Source organism: Notolepis coatsorum (assembly GCF_963971535.1).
Source record: "Notolepis coatsorum genome assembly, chromosome: 12".
NCBI lineage: Eukaryota > Metazoa > Chordata > Actinopteri > Aulopiformes > Paralepididae > Notolepis > Notolepis coatsorum.
The window spans coordinates 78,418,245-78,436,542 of record NC_140176.1 but is presented as its reverse complement, the minus strand read 5'-3'; the positions used below and the strand labels follow the sequence as shown (position 1 = coordinate 78,436,542).

The 18,298-nt window shown below is 40.5% G+C and overlaps 1 protein-coding gene and 1 long non-coding RNA gene across 2 annotated transcripts in view; one reads left to right on the top strand and one right to left on the bottom strand.

Moving 5' to 3' along the window:
- The first annotated feature begins 397 nt into the window (after window positions 1-397).
- Window positions 398-18,298, top strand: part of LOC311238483 (uncharacterized protein) — a 38,799-nt gene continuing 20,898 nt past the window's right edge. Inside the window, exon 1 of the mRNA XM_084326568.1 lies at window positions 398-472. The gene's annotated coding sequence lies outside the window, so the exon portion shown is untranslated. The remainder of the gene's footprint in view (window positions 473-18,298) is intronic.
- Window positions 2,283-5,377, bottom strand: LOC311238488. Its single transcript, XR_014620370.1, has 3 exons — window positions 5,270-5,377; window positions 5,087-5,151; window positions 2,283-2,510 (listed from the first exon to the last, which is right to left on the bottom strand). It is a non-coding gene; the product is annotated as an uncharacterized lncRNA (long non-coding RNA).

Sequence of the window (18,298 nt, the reverse complement as noted above, 5' to 3'; positions counted from 1 at the left end):
TAACTATATTGAGTGATACTTATCCTTTCTTTTTAGTGGTCATTGGTCAGGACTGAGTTAGACCCCGGGTCAACATTGACCCGCTAACAACGGTCAGTGCGTGGTGCCAATTTCTAACACAACATGAGGGTGAAGCCTGTGTCGGCGGCGCACCTGTCCGGAGTCCAGCACCTCACCTGTCCGGAGTCCAGCACCTCACCTGTCCGGAGTCCAGCACTTCGCCAGGCTGCAACAACAGGCACAGCGACGCGGTGCCCCCCTGCCTGGCACCAATGCCGGGGGGGTTAACGGAGGGTTAGCGAGCGGAATCCGCCAGCATGTCGAGTGACGACACGTCGGACTTGGAGCGCAGTAGCCCCTTGCGCAGCGGCGTTGAAGGAAGTCGAGCGGCGGCGGGGAGGAGGAGGGCGAGAGAACAGAAACTCACACCGCGACCGGAGACAACAACGGGAGCACCGCCAGAGACCACAAGGTTTTGACTGTTTTATAATCATTTTACTATTATTACTATTTGTTTTACATTTACGTTGACATTTTGTTCCAGCCAGTCTCTTTCCTATTCGTTGTTATTTGTGTTGCCCATAGAAGGTATTCAGAGAGATAGAGCTGTGAGCTGGAAATAATTCTTGGAATTGAAATTGAGCTCATTCGAGTGTAAAAAGAAAATAATCCAAGCGGATTAACTTTTCTTGCTAAACTCGTTTGTTTGTCTTTCTTTGATGCTACTGTGTATGTGTGTGTGAGTGTGTGTGTGTGTGTGTGTGTGTGTATGAGTGTGTGTGTGTGTGTGTGTGTGTGTGAGAGTGAGAGTGAGAGTGAGAGAGAGAGAGAGAGAGAGGGGGGGGGGGCACAGGCAGGCATTCACATACCGGCCTACGCACTTTCTCTCTCTCTCTCTCTCTCTCTCTCTCTCTCTCTCTCTCTCTCTCTCTCTCTCTCTCTCTCTCTCTCTCTCTCTCTCTCTCTCTCTGTCACACACACACTGTAAATATCTCATCCTAGCCTATATGTGATATTTTGATGTCAGCCAGATCAGACTTGCAGTTCGAGGCGAGCTCATGTGTGCAGCCTATACCGCTCACTGAATAACCAGTTTTTCTCAGTCGCTTTGGTGCATTTCTCACATCACTATTTACATTTGCACAACAGTTAGTGCATTTCTCAAAACAATTAGTACAAACCGCAAAACCTAGTTGATAACCTGCAAAAGCGTGTCACTTGCTCAAAATGGATAGTTCCTTCTTCAAAAGCAAGTATTCATGTCAATGAAGGTGTCAGTGTCATCAAAATGAAAAGTCCTGACACCATTCCCTCTGAGCAATTTTACGTTGAATAGACGTTTAAAAGACGTCTAAATGGCCCATAGACGTCTAGGCTAAAGTCGGTCTAGAATGGGGTGAAAAGTGAAAGTTTGGTAGACGTCTATTCCAGACGTGTTTTCAACGTCTAAGCTTAGACGTGTTTTGAACGTCTATGTTTAGACGTTGTTTCAACGTCATGACATAGACGTCTAAAATCAGTCTAGAATGGGGTGAAAAGTGAAAGTTTGGTAGACGTCTATTCCAGACGTGTTTTTAACGTCTAAGCTTAGACGTGTTTTGAACGTCTATGTTTAGACGTTGTTTCAACGTCATGACAGACGTCTAAAATCAGTCTAGAATGGGGTGAAAAGTGAAAGTTTGGTAGACGTCTATTCCAGACGTGTTGTTAACGTCTAAGCTTAGACGTTTTTTGAACGTCTATGTTTAGACGTTGTTTCAACGTCATGACATAGACGTCTAAAATCAGTCTAGAATGGGGTGAAAAGTGAAAGTTTGGTAGACGTCTATTCCAGACGTGTTTTTAACGTCTAAGCTTAGACGTTTTTTGAACGTCTATGTTTAGACGTTGTTTCAACGTCATGACATAGACGTCTAAAATCAGTCTAGAATGGGGTGAAAAGTGAAAGTTTGGTAGACGTCTATTCCAGACGTGTTTTTAACGTCTAAGCTTAGACGTGTTTTGAACGTCTATGTTTAGACGTTGTTTCAACGTCATGACATAGACGTCTAAAATCAGTCTAGAATGGGGTGAAAAGTGAAAGTTTGGTAGACGTCTATTCCAGACGTGTTTTTAACGTCTAAGCTTAGACGTTTTTTGAACTTCTATGTTTAGACGTTGTTTCAACGTCATGACATGGACGTCTACCAAACTTTACATTAAAGCATGAGCGTTGAAAATGCATTGTTTAAACATTAACACATCAATAACATGGAATAGTCAAAAGTTTGCCGTTTTTATAATTTCTTTTTATTTTAAAATACTAAAGGCTGGCCCAACACACATACATAGCAACTGAACATTTTGAAGATTAAAGATAGAGCTGATAGCGGATCTATTTGAGCTAAGGGGCGGCGCAGAGAGGGTTGCATCCTCCCAGTCTTCGGCACTTCGAGACAGCCGGAGAGGCGCAGAGGGGGTCGCATCCTCCCGGTCTTCAGCACGGGACGTCCAACACTCCTGGACAGCCACTGACAGGGAGACAGGACAGGCGTTAATACAACTCACGTGATTGTGATGGGCGGACATAGCAATAGATACAAGTGGTAAGCATTAGTAGGTTACAGCAGTAGGGATGACCCCCGGAAATATTGTGTCTATTACTAGGCTTGCTTAAATTGTGAAGAAATGAGAATATGAATTAAGATTTCTCTTTGCATCTTTGACAGTGAATAACACCATGCTAATAATGACCAAACATTAAAAACTGCCACTGATCTCGTTCAGTACCTTCTTGAGATCATGTGTACAAAAAAGTCTAAGGAAATTAATAAAGGGAATATGATTAAACCGAAGGTTCTGTAGATACAGTACTGAATTCTCCCATCCGGACCAATGCCATTAGAAATATTATAGAATAGGAGGCGTATAAATTACCTTATTATAGCCAATTCGCACATTTATATATATATATATATATATATATATATATATATATATATATATATATATATATATATATATATATATATATATATATATATATATATATATATATATATATATATATATATATATATATATTTACATATATTAGATACATAAATATACTGTAACAGGTTAAGCCTTTGAACATTAAGGCAACTAGGTAAATAAAATATTGCTCCACTTCTACAAGGACATTTGCATATTCTTGGTATCTAGGGACATCTATGGACCTCAGGGAACGTAATCACAGTGTCAGAAATATTGTGTCTATTACTAGGCTTGCTTAAATTGTGAAGAAAGGAGAATATTTTTCTTTGCATCTTTGACAGTGAATAACACCATGCTAATAATGACCAAACATTAAAAACTGCCACTGATCTCGTTCAGTACCTTCTTGAGATCATGTGTACAAAAAAAATCTAAGGAAATTAATAAAGGGAAGATGATTAAACCGAAGGTTCTGTAGATACAGTACTGAATTCTCCCATCCGGACCAATGCCATTAGAAATATTATTATAGAATAGGAGGCGTATAAATTACCTTATTATAGCCAATTCGCACATTTATATATATTTACATAAATATACTGTAACAGGTTAAGCCTTTGAACATTAAGGCAACTTAAAGGAACACTCCCAACATTTTGGGAAATTAGCTTATTAAACATCTTCCCTGGAGTTAGACATGCATGCATTGCATTAGGCTTAGGGAACACCTGGACCGTTAGCCTAGCTTAGCTTCATCCGTGGAAGTAGGTGCTACATTAAGCCTAGTTCCCAACAGTCATGAAATACAATACCTCTCCTATCTCTCCTCTGCTCTCTGCCTCTAGACATTTTTTAAATTCCGTTATCCGTTCCAACATACACGGTAGAGGGCAGTCTCCTTAAAGGCCCTCTTGTCTCGTAGACCACCCCCTTTTAAATTAAAACGGGACATGACTGCATTTGTCATGAGTCTCTAAGAGAAAGTCATGACATTAATAATTCAAGCAATTCAACAAGTGACTAGTCAAAACAAATACAAATTGAAGGGAAAGGCTGTACTATGACTACAAGTGTATCACCAGTTTCATAAAACCCCTTCCTCCCATTGTTTTTTGTTGCATGATGATCATGAACACATTTATTATGCATTGTATTTTTTGTTTAAATGTCAACATCATCTGTCCATCCTCAGTACATTTACTATAGACCACCGTAACACTTCCGGGATTCTGAAATCAGGGAGGAGATTGCGGGGGGGTCAAATGAATGAATGTGGACGAGAGCCGTGATGTAAGTGGTTGCCGATACGGCTGTGGGGGTGCTAGAGACATGATCGAATAGACGTTTATGCGCCTCGCTCTCCTGAACACGGCGTGACCCATAACTAATCGATCAGAACTAAATCGGCAGAGAAAAAGCTCATTTTAAAGCACCTATTCCGCATGGACATGCGCAGAGTGCCCATGGAGTCTGGACGACGCGAGATGACGCTCGAATGAATGTGGACTGTTCCATCAGAGGGGGGAGCTTCGATGGTCATGTAAGTGGCTACAGACCGCTGCACTTAAATATAAACATTAGTCTACCTGTAGACTCAATGAGGTAATTGTAGATGTCGCCATAAGACACGTCTGGCCATTTAGTGGGATAATTTTCTCATTATCCTGTTCGGCTGAAAGGACATTGGCCACCGAAGCTCCGCCCTCTGATGGAACAGTCCACATTCATTCGTGCGTCATCTCGCGTCGTCCAGACTCCATGGGCACTCTGCGCATGTCCATGCGGAATAGGTGCTTTAAAATGGGCTTTTTCTCTGCCGATTTAGTTCTGATCGATTAGTTATGGGTCACGCCGTGTTCAGGAGAGCGAGGCGCATAAACGTCTATTCGATCATGTCTCTAGCACCCCCACAGCCGTATCGGCAACCACTTCCATCACGGCTCTCGTCCACATCCATTCATTTGACCCCCCCGCAATCTCCTCCCTGATTTCAATGTAACGCGGAAGTGTAGTGGTCTATCAATATAATATACGCGTCTGACTTCATCTGGTCTTTCCAAACATAAACACAGAAAGTGAGAACGCATGCCTGCCTGCCTCAACCTGCATCTTTGTACATGCATATAAATACCTGTCCATCATCTTGTTAGTGCAGTCGCGGACACTCTTTCGCCCGATCCCCGTCAATGTGGATATCTGAATAAGAAAAAACCAAATGACATGTATATTAATGTAACATCATGTACAATACAATTTAAATCCTTTGAACATATGAGTCAGTAATCCCTATCCTAGGAAAAGATTTAAAAGTCACCATTTCAACGCCTCCTCTGTCTGGCAGGGGTGTATGTCGACCCTCCCATCCGGATGAATTTCTTTGTGGAGTTTTTTGATATCATCCTTGATTTCCAGGAGGGTCTCCATCACTTTTCTCTGGAACCCTGATATAAATGACAATTATTAGTTAAATGTAGTGAAAACATTCCGTACTTCAAATAACCGCAAATATTGTGCAAAACAACTCAAACCGTTTGTGACTGAGGGCGTTTTAATGTATTCTCCCATACTTCACAAAGGAATAAACTCAAATTACATGCTAAGATTTTATCACTGTTAGTTGTTGAAACAACGGTCACCAGTGTCTAGGCATTTTTACCCAACTGTAAGAATGTTTACACAAGCAATAACTTATAATATGGTAAATTCTATTTATAATCTTAGTCTTTTCAGGCAGAGGAAATTTGTCTCTCCTGGGAGTGGGCCTTGTCTGGGGTACATCTGAAACAAGTACAGAATATTTCTGTGACAAGCTACAGAAGCTTCAATACACGGGTGCGTTTATGGGGGACGCTGATGTAAACAAGACAAAAGTCTTTCTCTGGTCTGCATGCCCTTAACAATTGTATGTATTGAGCTGTACTGTACCCATTCTGCAATATGTTAATAAAGTTTTAAATCAATCAATCAATAAATAGCATTTTTATGAAACTATTGTATATTTGTATGTCTCTAAATGTTTTGATGAATTGAAAATAGAAGACCCTTATGTAAAAAAGCCGAAGGTCTTTTTCTAGTCTTCATCCTCCAGTCCACTGTTGTTGTATTGAGCTGTACTGTATTGTACCCATTCTGCAATCGTTAATAACGTTTTCATTCATTCAATCATTCAGCCGGCAACAGAATAATTTTGATTGACAGTCGAGTCTGCCAATTACGTCACATCGCTTGCACCCGCCCTGCTGTTCTTAGCACCAATCGGCAAGCGCTATGCGTTTTTTACTTTCCTGAAAGTCCTCCATTGATTTTGATGAGAGCTCAGCTCAACGACAATTTTCATAGCACCACGACATTGTGTCGCACTGTACAGCCTTGGTTGTAGGCTAAAGTTTTACAATTTTTTTTATCCAATTTGTATTGATTAATTTAGGAGTGAAATGCGAATGAAGGTTGAAATCACTACTCACAACGTTGCTCCCAGATATTATTTTTCACTCGCAACGGCCAAATTAATAGGCAATTTGCGATCATCTCGTTGCAGTGTACAGCCCTGCAAACATTAGAGCTGCTACGTCAGCCATCAAATGTTACAGCTAACACTAGTTGCGTTAATCAACGCAACTAATACCAACAGCAGTGGAAACAAGAGATGGTGGGATGATGTCACAATTTACCAGCTCTGGTGTAGAACCAGTTCTCATCATTAGGGGCCAGCTCCTTGTGTTTAGCCAGCGTGACCAGGTCCACCCAGTCTGGCACCTTCAGCTTTCCTGACCTGGTGACAGAAGAAATGTATCATAACTGTGGAATATGCTTTTTTATATTCTTTTAATAGTGTGACTGTCACACCCTTGGAGGAAATTAATTAAGTCAACTCACTTTTTCAGGAAGGCCGCCAGGGCACGAACAAACTCCTGTTGGTTCACTTCTTTCACTGACGCCCGGCATCTGGACACATGCAACAGAGCGTTACATTTTAAATAGGGATTAACATAAGTATTTGACCTCTAGAGTCTAGACTAACGTACAAGTGTCTTCTCAATACAAGTATATTCGATTTAGTTACACAGGATATTGGCAGCAGGTCACAGCATAATTTAAGCTGCAGTTGCCATATCTGACATTGAAAATGGGGGACCCTGATGTAAACAAGACGCAAGTCTTTCTCTGGTCTGCATCCCCTTAACAATTGTGCCCCGAGTGAGAGGTTCGAAGGGTCAAAGTGGGTATCAAACAGGAGGGAAGACTGTCAAGTTTTAAACTGTGGATATACCAAACAGAGAAGGTAAAGACGACTTTGAACTGTTGAACAGTAATCCAAAGCTATTTTATTGCACTGTAAAATATAGATATATTTTAATCTATTCTATTCTACAATTTTATTGCAATGCACTATTGCACTATTTTATCAGTCTATTTTATCTTACTCTTTTTATTGTTGTCTATTTAAAACTGAATCAAACCATAAACAAGGTGGCCTGTTGGGATGTTAGATCCTAATGTGATAAACTGTGATTTATGCCGTATGTCTTTTTTCTGTTGTGAAACACTTTGAGCTAGTTTCTGTATGAAAGGTGCTATACAAATAAAGTATATTATTATTATTATTGAGCTGTACTGTACCCATTCTGCAATCTGTTAATAAAGTTTTCAATCAATCAATGACATGGTGTGAGCGACACATATTCCCGATTCATAAAAGGGACTAACGTTGTTAGCTAAACATGGGCTAAATAAGATAACTGTGAGGGTACACTTGCAAGATCTCCTATTCCGTAGCCACTTGGTCGTTATTCCCATAGATATCTATAGAACTATATATATCTATGGTTATTCCTACCGGCGAGATATGCGACAGTATGTTACACAGCTAGTGTCAGACTGGGGCTTACGTTAGCATATGCTAACATGATAGCCTAGCTTTGAGACTAGCGCGGTTAATACCATGAACATAAACAATCTGAGGCTAAATAATACAGCCTATGATGGCCACAACAATGTGCAGATTTTAATAAAATCGTGACAGTATTCCTAATTGTACACTATTCTACATAAGAGCAGCTAGCTAGCAGGCCTCAACGCGGTAGCATAGGGGCAGCCATCACTGAAATGATCGTAGTGTGTGTGCAACATGTAAGATCTAACCATTTTTTATAGAAATACAAGCGCGTACACTCGTATGAACCAACTACACATGCCATTAGATATATAGTAGTCAACCCGGTTACGTTTCGAGAGGGAATAGTTAATGGACTTGGCCACATTTTATTAAAATAATAGAGACACTGAGACAGACATTACCTTGCTTGTGGTGTGGACAGCGCGAACTTCGGCGAAGGGTGGAACAACGGGGTTTCCAACCCGTGTTGAAACGGGCAACTCTCGTGCGATTACGCGAGACTTCGGCGTTGGTTGCCCCCTCCCTCTCGCGTCTACCTTAATGATAAGCAAGCAGTGCAAAAATGCTTCCGCATTCGTCACCGCACGCCACTACGGTAAAGCGCCTTTCTTTTCAGGCCCGCTTTGGGAGCTGTCGCGCGGAAATAGGCTGTCTATTGCCATTCTCTTTGACAAACTCTAACCTTAACCAGCTCCTTAACAGCGCCTAAACTTAACCGTTCTAACCTTAACCAACTCCGAAACAATGCCTAACCTTAACCTTAACCTTAACCATGCCTAACCTTAACCATAGAAATTATATTGCCATTCTCTTTGACAAACTCTAACCTTAACCAGCTCCTTAACAGTGCCTAAACTTAACCGTTCTAACCTTAACCAACTCCGAAACAATGCCTAACCTTAACCTTAACCTTAACCATGCCTAACCTTAACCGGCGAAAGAATACACGCTAAAAAAAAAAATCACGTTAAAAAAAAAATATTCGATGGGATTCGAACTCGCCAGCAAACGAGCCATAGGATCCACAGCCATGTAGTCTTGCCAATTGAGCTAATTCTAGATACTGAATAAGGGGCGGTGACTTATATATATTGAGCTCCGCTCGTGTCGAACCAAGGCGGGATCTCATGCGCATGCGCGGGCACCTCGCGCGAGCACGCCAGGCGCATTACCGCACGCCACTACGGTAGAATTGCTTCCGCATTCTTGCACTGCTTGCTTATCATTAAGGAAAACGCCTCCCTCTCAGCACCACTCATTGATTGATTGATTGATTGATTGAAAAGTTTATTAACAGATTGCAGAATGGGTACACAGTACAACTCAATACACACAATTGTTAAGGGGATGCAGACCAGAGAAAGACTTTCATCTTGTTTACATCAGGGTCCCACATTTTCAATTCATCATAATTCATAACATAATATGATATGACATACATTTTTTTTATTTTACCTTTATTTTACCAGGTAGTCACTTGAGATCAAAGATCTCTTTTTCGAGCAAGACCTGGCCAAAATGGCAGCAAAACAAAAACAAACATACAAATACACAAAACACAGACAGAGACATAAAAGGCAAAGTGAATGGGATTGGGGGAGATTGGATTTATGACATACCAGATTTACAAATACAGTACTGTTTGTGATACAAAAAGAGTTAAAAAAAAGAAAAAAAAGAAGAGAGTATATACATTTGACGAAGAGACTGTACATTGTATAGGAGGTGGGGTGGGGGGGTTGGGTAGGTGGGGTGGGGGAGGCGGACTGTACATTGGAGGTGGTTGGGTGGGGCGGGGGTGGGTAGGCGCGGGGGGGGGGGGGGGGTAACTGTACATTGGATTATCGACGAAACCTTACTAGGTCCAAGAAGAGGGTCTTGTGTATTACTGGGTTAGGACATTTACTGTACATTGTAGGGGGTTGGGTTAGGATATTTACAGGGGCCAGTTTCGAATTGCAGTCTCCCGTAGGTGCTCCTTGAGAGTGGTTTTAAAAGTGGGTAGTGATTCACATTCCTTTACAGCTGTGGGTAGGGCGTTCCACATATTATGCACATATTCTTGAGGATACTATATATATGCAGTGAAAGGGTTAACATACTGTGTATTGTCGCAGTGAAAGGGTTAACCGTTTGGTAGTGTGGCAGTGAAAGGGTTAGCAATTGTGTGTATTGAGCTGTACTGTACTGTCCCCATTATGCAATCTGTTAATAAAAAATTTCAATCAAGGCTAGGCTAAATTCGGTCTAGAATGGGGTGAAAAGTGAAAGTTTGGTAGACGTCTATTCTAGACGTGTTTTGAACGTCTAAGCTTAGACGTGTTTTGAACGTCTAAGCTTAGACGTTGTTTCAACGTCGTGACATAGACGTCTAAAATCAGTCTAGAATGGGGTGAAAAGTGAAAGTTTGGTAGACGTCTATTCTAGACGTGTTTTGAGCGTCTAAGCTTAGACGTGTTTTGAACGTCTAAGCTTAGACGTTGTTTCAACGTCATGACATAGACGTCTAAAATCAGTCTAGAATGGGGTGAAAAGTGAAAGTTTGGTAGACGTCTATTCTAGACGTGTTTTCAACGTCTAAGCTTAGACGTTGTTTCAACGTCATGACATAGACGTCTAAAATCAGTCTAAAGTGGGGTGAAAAGTGAAAGTTTGGTAGACGTCTATTCTAGACGTGTTTTGAACGTCTAAGCTTAGACGTGTTTTGAACGTCTAAGCTTAGACGTTGTTTCAACGTCATGACATAGACGTCTAAAATCAGTCTAAAGTGGGGTGAAAAGTGAAAGTTTGGTAGACGTCTAAGCTTAGACGTTTAAACAATGTCTAAAATGGGGTGAAAAGTGAAAGTTAGGTAGACGTCTAAGCTTAGACAAGATTCTCCTGGGCTAAATGAGAGCTATGGATACACACACACACACACACACACACACACACACACACACACACACACACACACACACACAAGAACGGTCAGACATGTTATTTAATCATGCAGGATTTTCAAAACCTCTCTCAAGGGACACCTACGGGAGACTGCAATTCAACACTGGCCCCTTTAAATATCCTAACCCAACCCCCTCCAATGTACAGTCATTTACCTAGTATGGTTTTGTCAATAGTCCAATGTACAATTTTGTTTGTTTGTACAGTGTCCCCCCCCCCCCCTCAATGTACAGTTTTGCCAATGTACAGTCATTTACCTAGTATGGTTTTGTCAATAGTCCAATGTACAATTTTGTTTGTTTGTACAGTGTCTCCCCCCCCCCCCCCCCCTCAATGTACAGTTTTGCTTGTTTATACAGTGTGCCCCCCCCCCCCAACCACCTCCAATGTAGATTACCCAGTATGGTTGTCAATATCCCAGTGTACCCAACCCCCCCCCACCCAACCTCCTCCAATGTACAGTTTCTACGTCAAATGTATATACTCCCTTTTCCTGACTCCTTCTGTATCACAAACAGTACTGTATTTGCAAATCTGGTATGTCATAAATGTATAGATGTAGCAGTACTGACTATCTGTATGTCATGTATGTCATATATGTCCTGATGAATTGAAAATGGGGGACCCTGATGTAAACAAGACGAAAGTCTTTCTCTGGTCTGCATCCCCTTAACAATTGTGTGTATTGAGCTGTACTGTATTGTACCCATTCTGCAATCTGTTAATAAAGTTTTCAATCAATCAATTCAATCAGTCAGGTTTCCCAGCAGTGCACTATCAGCGCCACCTGCTGATCAAATGGCAAGCCATCTGCACAGCAGACTCACGGGCTTTCCCCATTACAATCACCTCGCTAAATTCACGCCCCTCAGGACATCTGGGTCACTGAGATTCGGAGATTCTGTGCATATTGATAATATTTTCAGATATGAATGCATTGAAATAATATACTTAGTGCATAGTTTAAAATACGTCTTAGCTTAGACAAGATTATCCTGGGCTGAATGCGAGCGATGGATAGACGTCACATAAAATCTTCGAAAATATCGTGCTCATATATTTGTAGGTGCGTTTGCAGGATGCCTCTGTCCATATTGATAATATTTTCAGATGTGAATGCATTGAAATAATATACTTAGTACATAGTTTAAAATACGTCTCCAAAAAAACACGATTTGGCCCGGTTATACGAGAGCTATGAAAAACGCTTGGTTGAAAAGACGGCTTTTGCTCACTGGGTTGTTTATGAACAAGATAGTCAAATAGCTTTCTCATGTTTTCATTATGACAGATCACTCTGTAAGTGTTTTCCAATGCAAAAAAGTCAGATCTGGGTGACACTACCTGAAAATGCTCAAGACAGCACTAAACACTATTTGTACAGCCATTTGACATCTACAGTTACACATTACTGTACACACTGTACACATTGTAATATTCCCTCCTTGTTGGTCTGGGACATCAATGGTTGCTCTCTGTCCAATGTGATTTCTTCCACGCCTTCTACCTTTTGCCAGATTGAAACCCGCCTCATCAACGTATAATGTGTGCAGCGGTTCCCTGGTACACGCTTTATAGAAGAGAGAGAGTGAAAAACTATAAACTTTTCCTGTGTAACATAATGTATTTTGGACAACATATTGTACAGTATGAACTGTCATGTAAGTGTACTGCATGGCACTACACAAAGTAACCAGTTTACAGCACTGAACATTAGAGTATGCATAGAACACATAAATGTTTTACTTGTACATACTGGTGGCGGATCTCCTTCATTCTGTCGCTGTTCCGGTCAAATGGCACATTGTACTACAATTGTTTCATGCATGCGCATTTTATTTCCCCTGAGCACTCTGTCAATTGTAGCGATTGAAACAGATTCAATATTCCCAAAGATATTGTCATCCTCTATAACAGCGCTTTGTATCTCTCTCAACCTTATGGCATTGTTTGCAATCACCATTGCACAAATGACTTCCTCTTGTTGCGGAGTAAAAAGGGGCCCTCTTCCACCTCTGCGAGGTTGTCTTGCAATCCTATGTGGTGCAGAGTAAAATTACAGTAATGTACAGCAAACATGAGATATACTGCTTTACAGTAACCCATATTACTGTAGTGTACAATAACAGTGCTTCCCACTTGTAAAATGCTGCAGTACAGTACCATACTGTAAATATGGTAAATCTTTACTGTAACACTACTTTACACTACAATACAGTAAATCTGTGCTGCAGTAAAGCTGTAAGTCTAAATGTAAAATGTGACAAGTTCTTGTCCCACTGCAAGCTTCATGTATGACACAATGGCAGTAGTGTAGTGCAGATTGTTTAGTGCTGAATTACTGTCCAGTATACACATCTGCTCTCCCGACGAAATGTTTGAATACAGTAATTTAATTTACAGTGTTTTCTCAACATTTGGCTGCACCCTTCGACCAGCCTCAGCCATTGTGAGGCCGTGATTGACAACATGGTCCACAATTGACAACTAGTTCAACATTTTTGTATGTAATGACTCAAGCAATGAAGTGAGGACTATTCGTTTTATAGGGAATGACTATTCAGCAGGCATAAGTATAGTTAATTTTGACTGACATGACATAAGCAAATGATAATGTTATAAAACAGCAGAGAATTGTATGAAAGCAATTGATGCATGTCCAAAAGCATTTGCAATTTGTTCGGAGGAATGAGAAACTGCTACTATGATGTGCACAAATGACTAAATGTTGTGGAGGTTGAACTAACAGTTATGAGAACTTTAATTCTGATCAGAGAAATGCACCAAAGCAATTGAGAAAAGCTGTAATTAACGGGGGATATCGCTTAGCTCTTAATGTCAATGCGTGTTCAGACTCAGAGCTGTCTGTAAGTGATCTAGCTCCAAAAGACTCTCCATAATCCCCTTCTGCCCGTGCAGATATCAACAAATAAACATAGCACGTTCAAACCAAGACAGTGAAGGTGTGCCAGTGGGACTTGTGGGCTAAATACGCTTTGATGGCAGACACAGTGGCAAACCATAGGCGGCGGGTGCGATTAAGATTTGGGTAGGCAACATTTTTCCTTTTTTGTCAATACACACACCCACTAGGCTATGCAAGGCGAGCCCCACTCATTTAATATATAGTGCAAATTAAGTGTTCAAATGAAGGCATCCAATAATTTGATGAACTCTGACTCTCATCATGTCCTCTTACACGTTAGAGCAAACCCTTGTATGCCAAGATAAAGCAACATACAGCCTCCGGTGATCCGTAGTTATGCCCAGGGGCAGCCCGGTGCAGCTTCTAAATTACTTTGTCTATTATGCCTTGGAAAAATACAGTATATCCATTTTGCTTTTTGAAATTTGACTCAAAATAGCGCGCTGGTGTTCGCTACAAAGGATCGGCGGGCGGAGATTCGGAATGCAGATGTTTGCTTTACTCGGCCTGCAGGATCAGGATGATCATGTGAATGATGTGATTGGCTACATTATTGAACCTAAGCCTATGCGTGATTGGTTACTGCCTGTACCTGGAATGTTAAACACCGCCACCTAGCCGATTGACACCTTCGTCGTTGACACCTTGGCCAGCGGGCTGCAGCACAAGACACACACAATAGCCAGCAGCCTGCGCACATATATTATATATACATTTCAAGATTCCCAGCATAACGATTTGGGTAGGCCTAGCCTACCCTGGCCTTATATACCCACCGCCTGGCATTGGTAATTGCAAAGGTGTTGCTAATAATGACTCAGAATGATTTATATAAAACGGCTCATCGTTTTGTCCTTTAATATTTCCCATTACATGCCGTAAGTCCTGAGGTAGTTGAGGGTGTAAATCATTTTGAGGCTCTTTGGTTTTTACTTTACACATGCAGCCAAGTAGCCGACAACACACGCAGTTATTTCCTGCAGGGCACCACCCCTGTTACGCAACTATGATCTGGTGGATAGGTACACAGTAACACCCACAGCCCTGGGGACGTCACGGGACCGAGACACTCACAGAGACAGGGCAGAGAGAGACACCACAACATACATACACAGACATGCCTTTTGTGAAGACCTAGTTGGAAGTGTGTTTTAAATTTTTTTTTACTCTATGGATACAAATATGCAAACAACTTTTGTGGATGTTGACAACTTCCTCTCCGACGAAATGAGAATAAACTCCACAGGATCCACACGGCTTGCGGCATTAAACGGTTGGTGTGTATGGGATCGCAGTTTAGTTTGGTTTGCCCTAGGACTGTCAGTGTATATAGATATAGGCCTAGGACTATTTTATATGGCTAAATAAATAACCTACACGTAGCCTGCACTGGAGCAATATAGCATATTTATTATTTAACTGTCTAACCTGTATGTTTTGTTATCGTGAATCATGATACAGTTTTGTTGTCTAAATTAATCATAAAAAGCTAATATCAAGTCTGATTTCTCATTTCTCAATTGCTTTGGTGCATTTCTCTGATCAGAATTAAAGTTCTCATAACTGTTAGTTCAACCTCCACAACATTTGGTCATTTGTGCACATCACAGTAGCAGTTTCTCATTCCTCCGAACAAATTGCAAATGCTTTTGGACATGCATCAATTGCTTTCATACAATTCTCTGCTGTTTTATTATCATTTGCTTACCGTAATTCCTCTAATAGTAACCGGGTCTCAAATACAAGCCGGGTCTCTATTAATGGCCGGGTGCGCTCTTGAGCTAAGCAATTATAAGCCGGCCTCCTAATACAAGCCGGGTTACTAATATACTGAGCTGCATACTGAGCTAGTTACTTTATTTCACTTTGAAAACGTTGAAATGACCAGTGACCACCTGTAATTGCACTGTTTACTATTTCATACAGTACTTGGTTTCAATAAATGAACCCAGTACATTTTACTGGGTTCAAACTGACACAAAATGTTGATTTATTCATTATGATCCGTTTGAAAATTTGAAATATAGGCCTCCCTCTTATACAGGCCTCCTCCTAATACAAGCCTGGTACCCGCTACAGTTGAAACAAATACAAGCCGGGGTTACTATTAGAGGAATTACGGTATGTCATGTCAGTCAAAATTAACTGTACTTATGAGTTATGACTGCTGAATAGTCATTCCCTATAAAACTAATAGTCCTCATTTCATTGCTTGAGTCATTACATACAAAAATGTTGAACTAGTTGTCAAAATCTGTCAATTGTGGACCATGTTGTCAATCACGGCCTCACAATGGCTGAGGCTGGTCGAAGGGTGCAGCCAAATGTTGAGAGAACCACTGTAAATTAAATTACTGTATTCAAACATTTCGTTGGGAGAGCAGGTGTGTATACTGGACAGTAATTCAGCACTAAACAATATGCACTGCACTACTGCCATTGTGTTATACATGAAGCTTGCAGTGGGACTTTTTGTCACTTTTTACATTTTACATTTATACAGCTTTACTGCAGCACAGATTTACTGTATTGTAGTGTGAAGTTTAGGTTTAGGTTTACTTTATTTGTTCAAGGGGGACAGTGTACATTAATAAAACATTTTACAAATGTAAATGCACCCAATTTTAGCCAAAAGGCTAATTTCCATTGGCAGTCCCCCTGCCAGAAGGTACAGGCTAAAATCCTGTGTAAAAAAAGGGTTAGCAATAAAATAAAAACAGAATAAAATCAAGATAAATAACATTAGAATAAAAACACAACAAAAGCACATAGACATAGTAGGGATACAGGTCACAATACAGTCATGGACACAAGGACAGAGCACATCATGACATATTAAGTAGTGTTACAGTAAATATTTGCCATATTTACAGTATGGTACTGTACTGCAGCATTTTACAAGTGGAAAGCACTGTTATTGTACACTACAGTACTGTAATATGGGTTACTGTAAAGCAGTATATCTCATGTTTGCTGTACATTACTGTAATTTTACTCTGCACCACATAGGATTGCAAGACAACCTCGCAGAGGTGGAAGAGGGCCCCTTTTTTACTCCACAACAAGAGGAAGCCATTTGTGGAATGGTGATTGCAAACAATGCCATAAGGTTGAGAGAGATACAAAGTGCTGTTATAGAGGATGACAATATCTTTGGGAATATTTAATCCGTTTCAATTGCTACAATTGACAAAGTGCTCAGGGGAAATTAAATGCGCATGCATGAAACAATTGTAGTACAATGTGCCATTTGGAGATCCGGCACCAGTATGCACAGGTAAAACATTTATGTGTTCTATGCATACTCTAATGTTCAGTGCTGTAAACTGGTTACTTTGTGTAGTGCCATGCAGTACACTTACATGACAGTTCATACTGTACACTATGTTGTCCAAAATGCATTATGTTACACAGGAAAAGTTTATAGTTTTTCTCTCTCTCTCTCTCTTCTGGGCTAAAGCGTGTACCAGGGAACCGCTGCACACATTATACGTTGATGAGGCGGGTTTCAATCTGGCAAAAGCTAGAAGGCGTGGAAGAAATCACATTGGACAGAGAGCAACCATTGATGTCCCAGACCAACAAGGAGGGAATATTACAGTGTGTACAGTAATGTGTAACTGTAGATTTCAAATGGCTGTGCAAATAGTGCATAGTGCTGTCTTTAGCATTTTCAGGTAGTGTCACCAAGATCTGACTTTTTTGCATTGGAAAACACTTACAGAGTGATCTGTCATAATGAAAACATGACAACACCATTTGACTATCTTGTTCATAAACAATGGTGTCAGGACTTTTCATTTTGATGACACTGACACTTTCATTGACATGAATACTTGCTTTTGAAGAAGGAACTATCCATTTTGAGCAAGTGACACGCTTTTGCAGGTTATCAACTGGGTTTTGTAGTTTGTACTAATTGTTTTGAGAAATGCACTAACTGTTGTGCAAATGTAAATAGTGATGTGAGAAATGCACCAAAGCGACTGAGAAAAACTGTAAATGATCTCTGAAATATAAATTTAGAATGTCAACTGAAAAATAGTATCAAATAATATAGATATAGTATGGCACCCTTTCCAAAATCAGGGACCATGATGGAAATAAGTGCTTGCACTTTCTCATGTTTTCATCCCTTGGATGCTGTCTTTTAGTTTAGTTTTACTCCACAATACAAATAAAATCAATCAAATTGATAGCACACGTTCTATTAGCAATTCAATATGAACACCATCAAGATGATCATCCGAGATGTTTCCATACTCAAGCAAGATATTTCATTATATATATCAATATAGAAAATAATTCTAAAAATTAATAATACAATATTCTTAATATTGTACCCCCTCCCCCCATAAACCATGCCTAAATATATTTTAAAATATAAAAGATATGCCTGATCAGCAGCCTCTAATACAGATATGTCAGAACGCCTCATGACATCCCTACTTCATATGAATCACCCCACTGTGTGTTTTCATTGGTAATTTGGGTTCATAATTACCATGGTTGCCACCAATTCCCTGTAATGCCCATGGTGCATTAATGTGACCCGTGCTGGGCGGTCAGGTGGCATA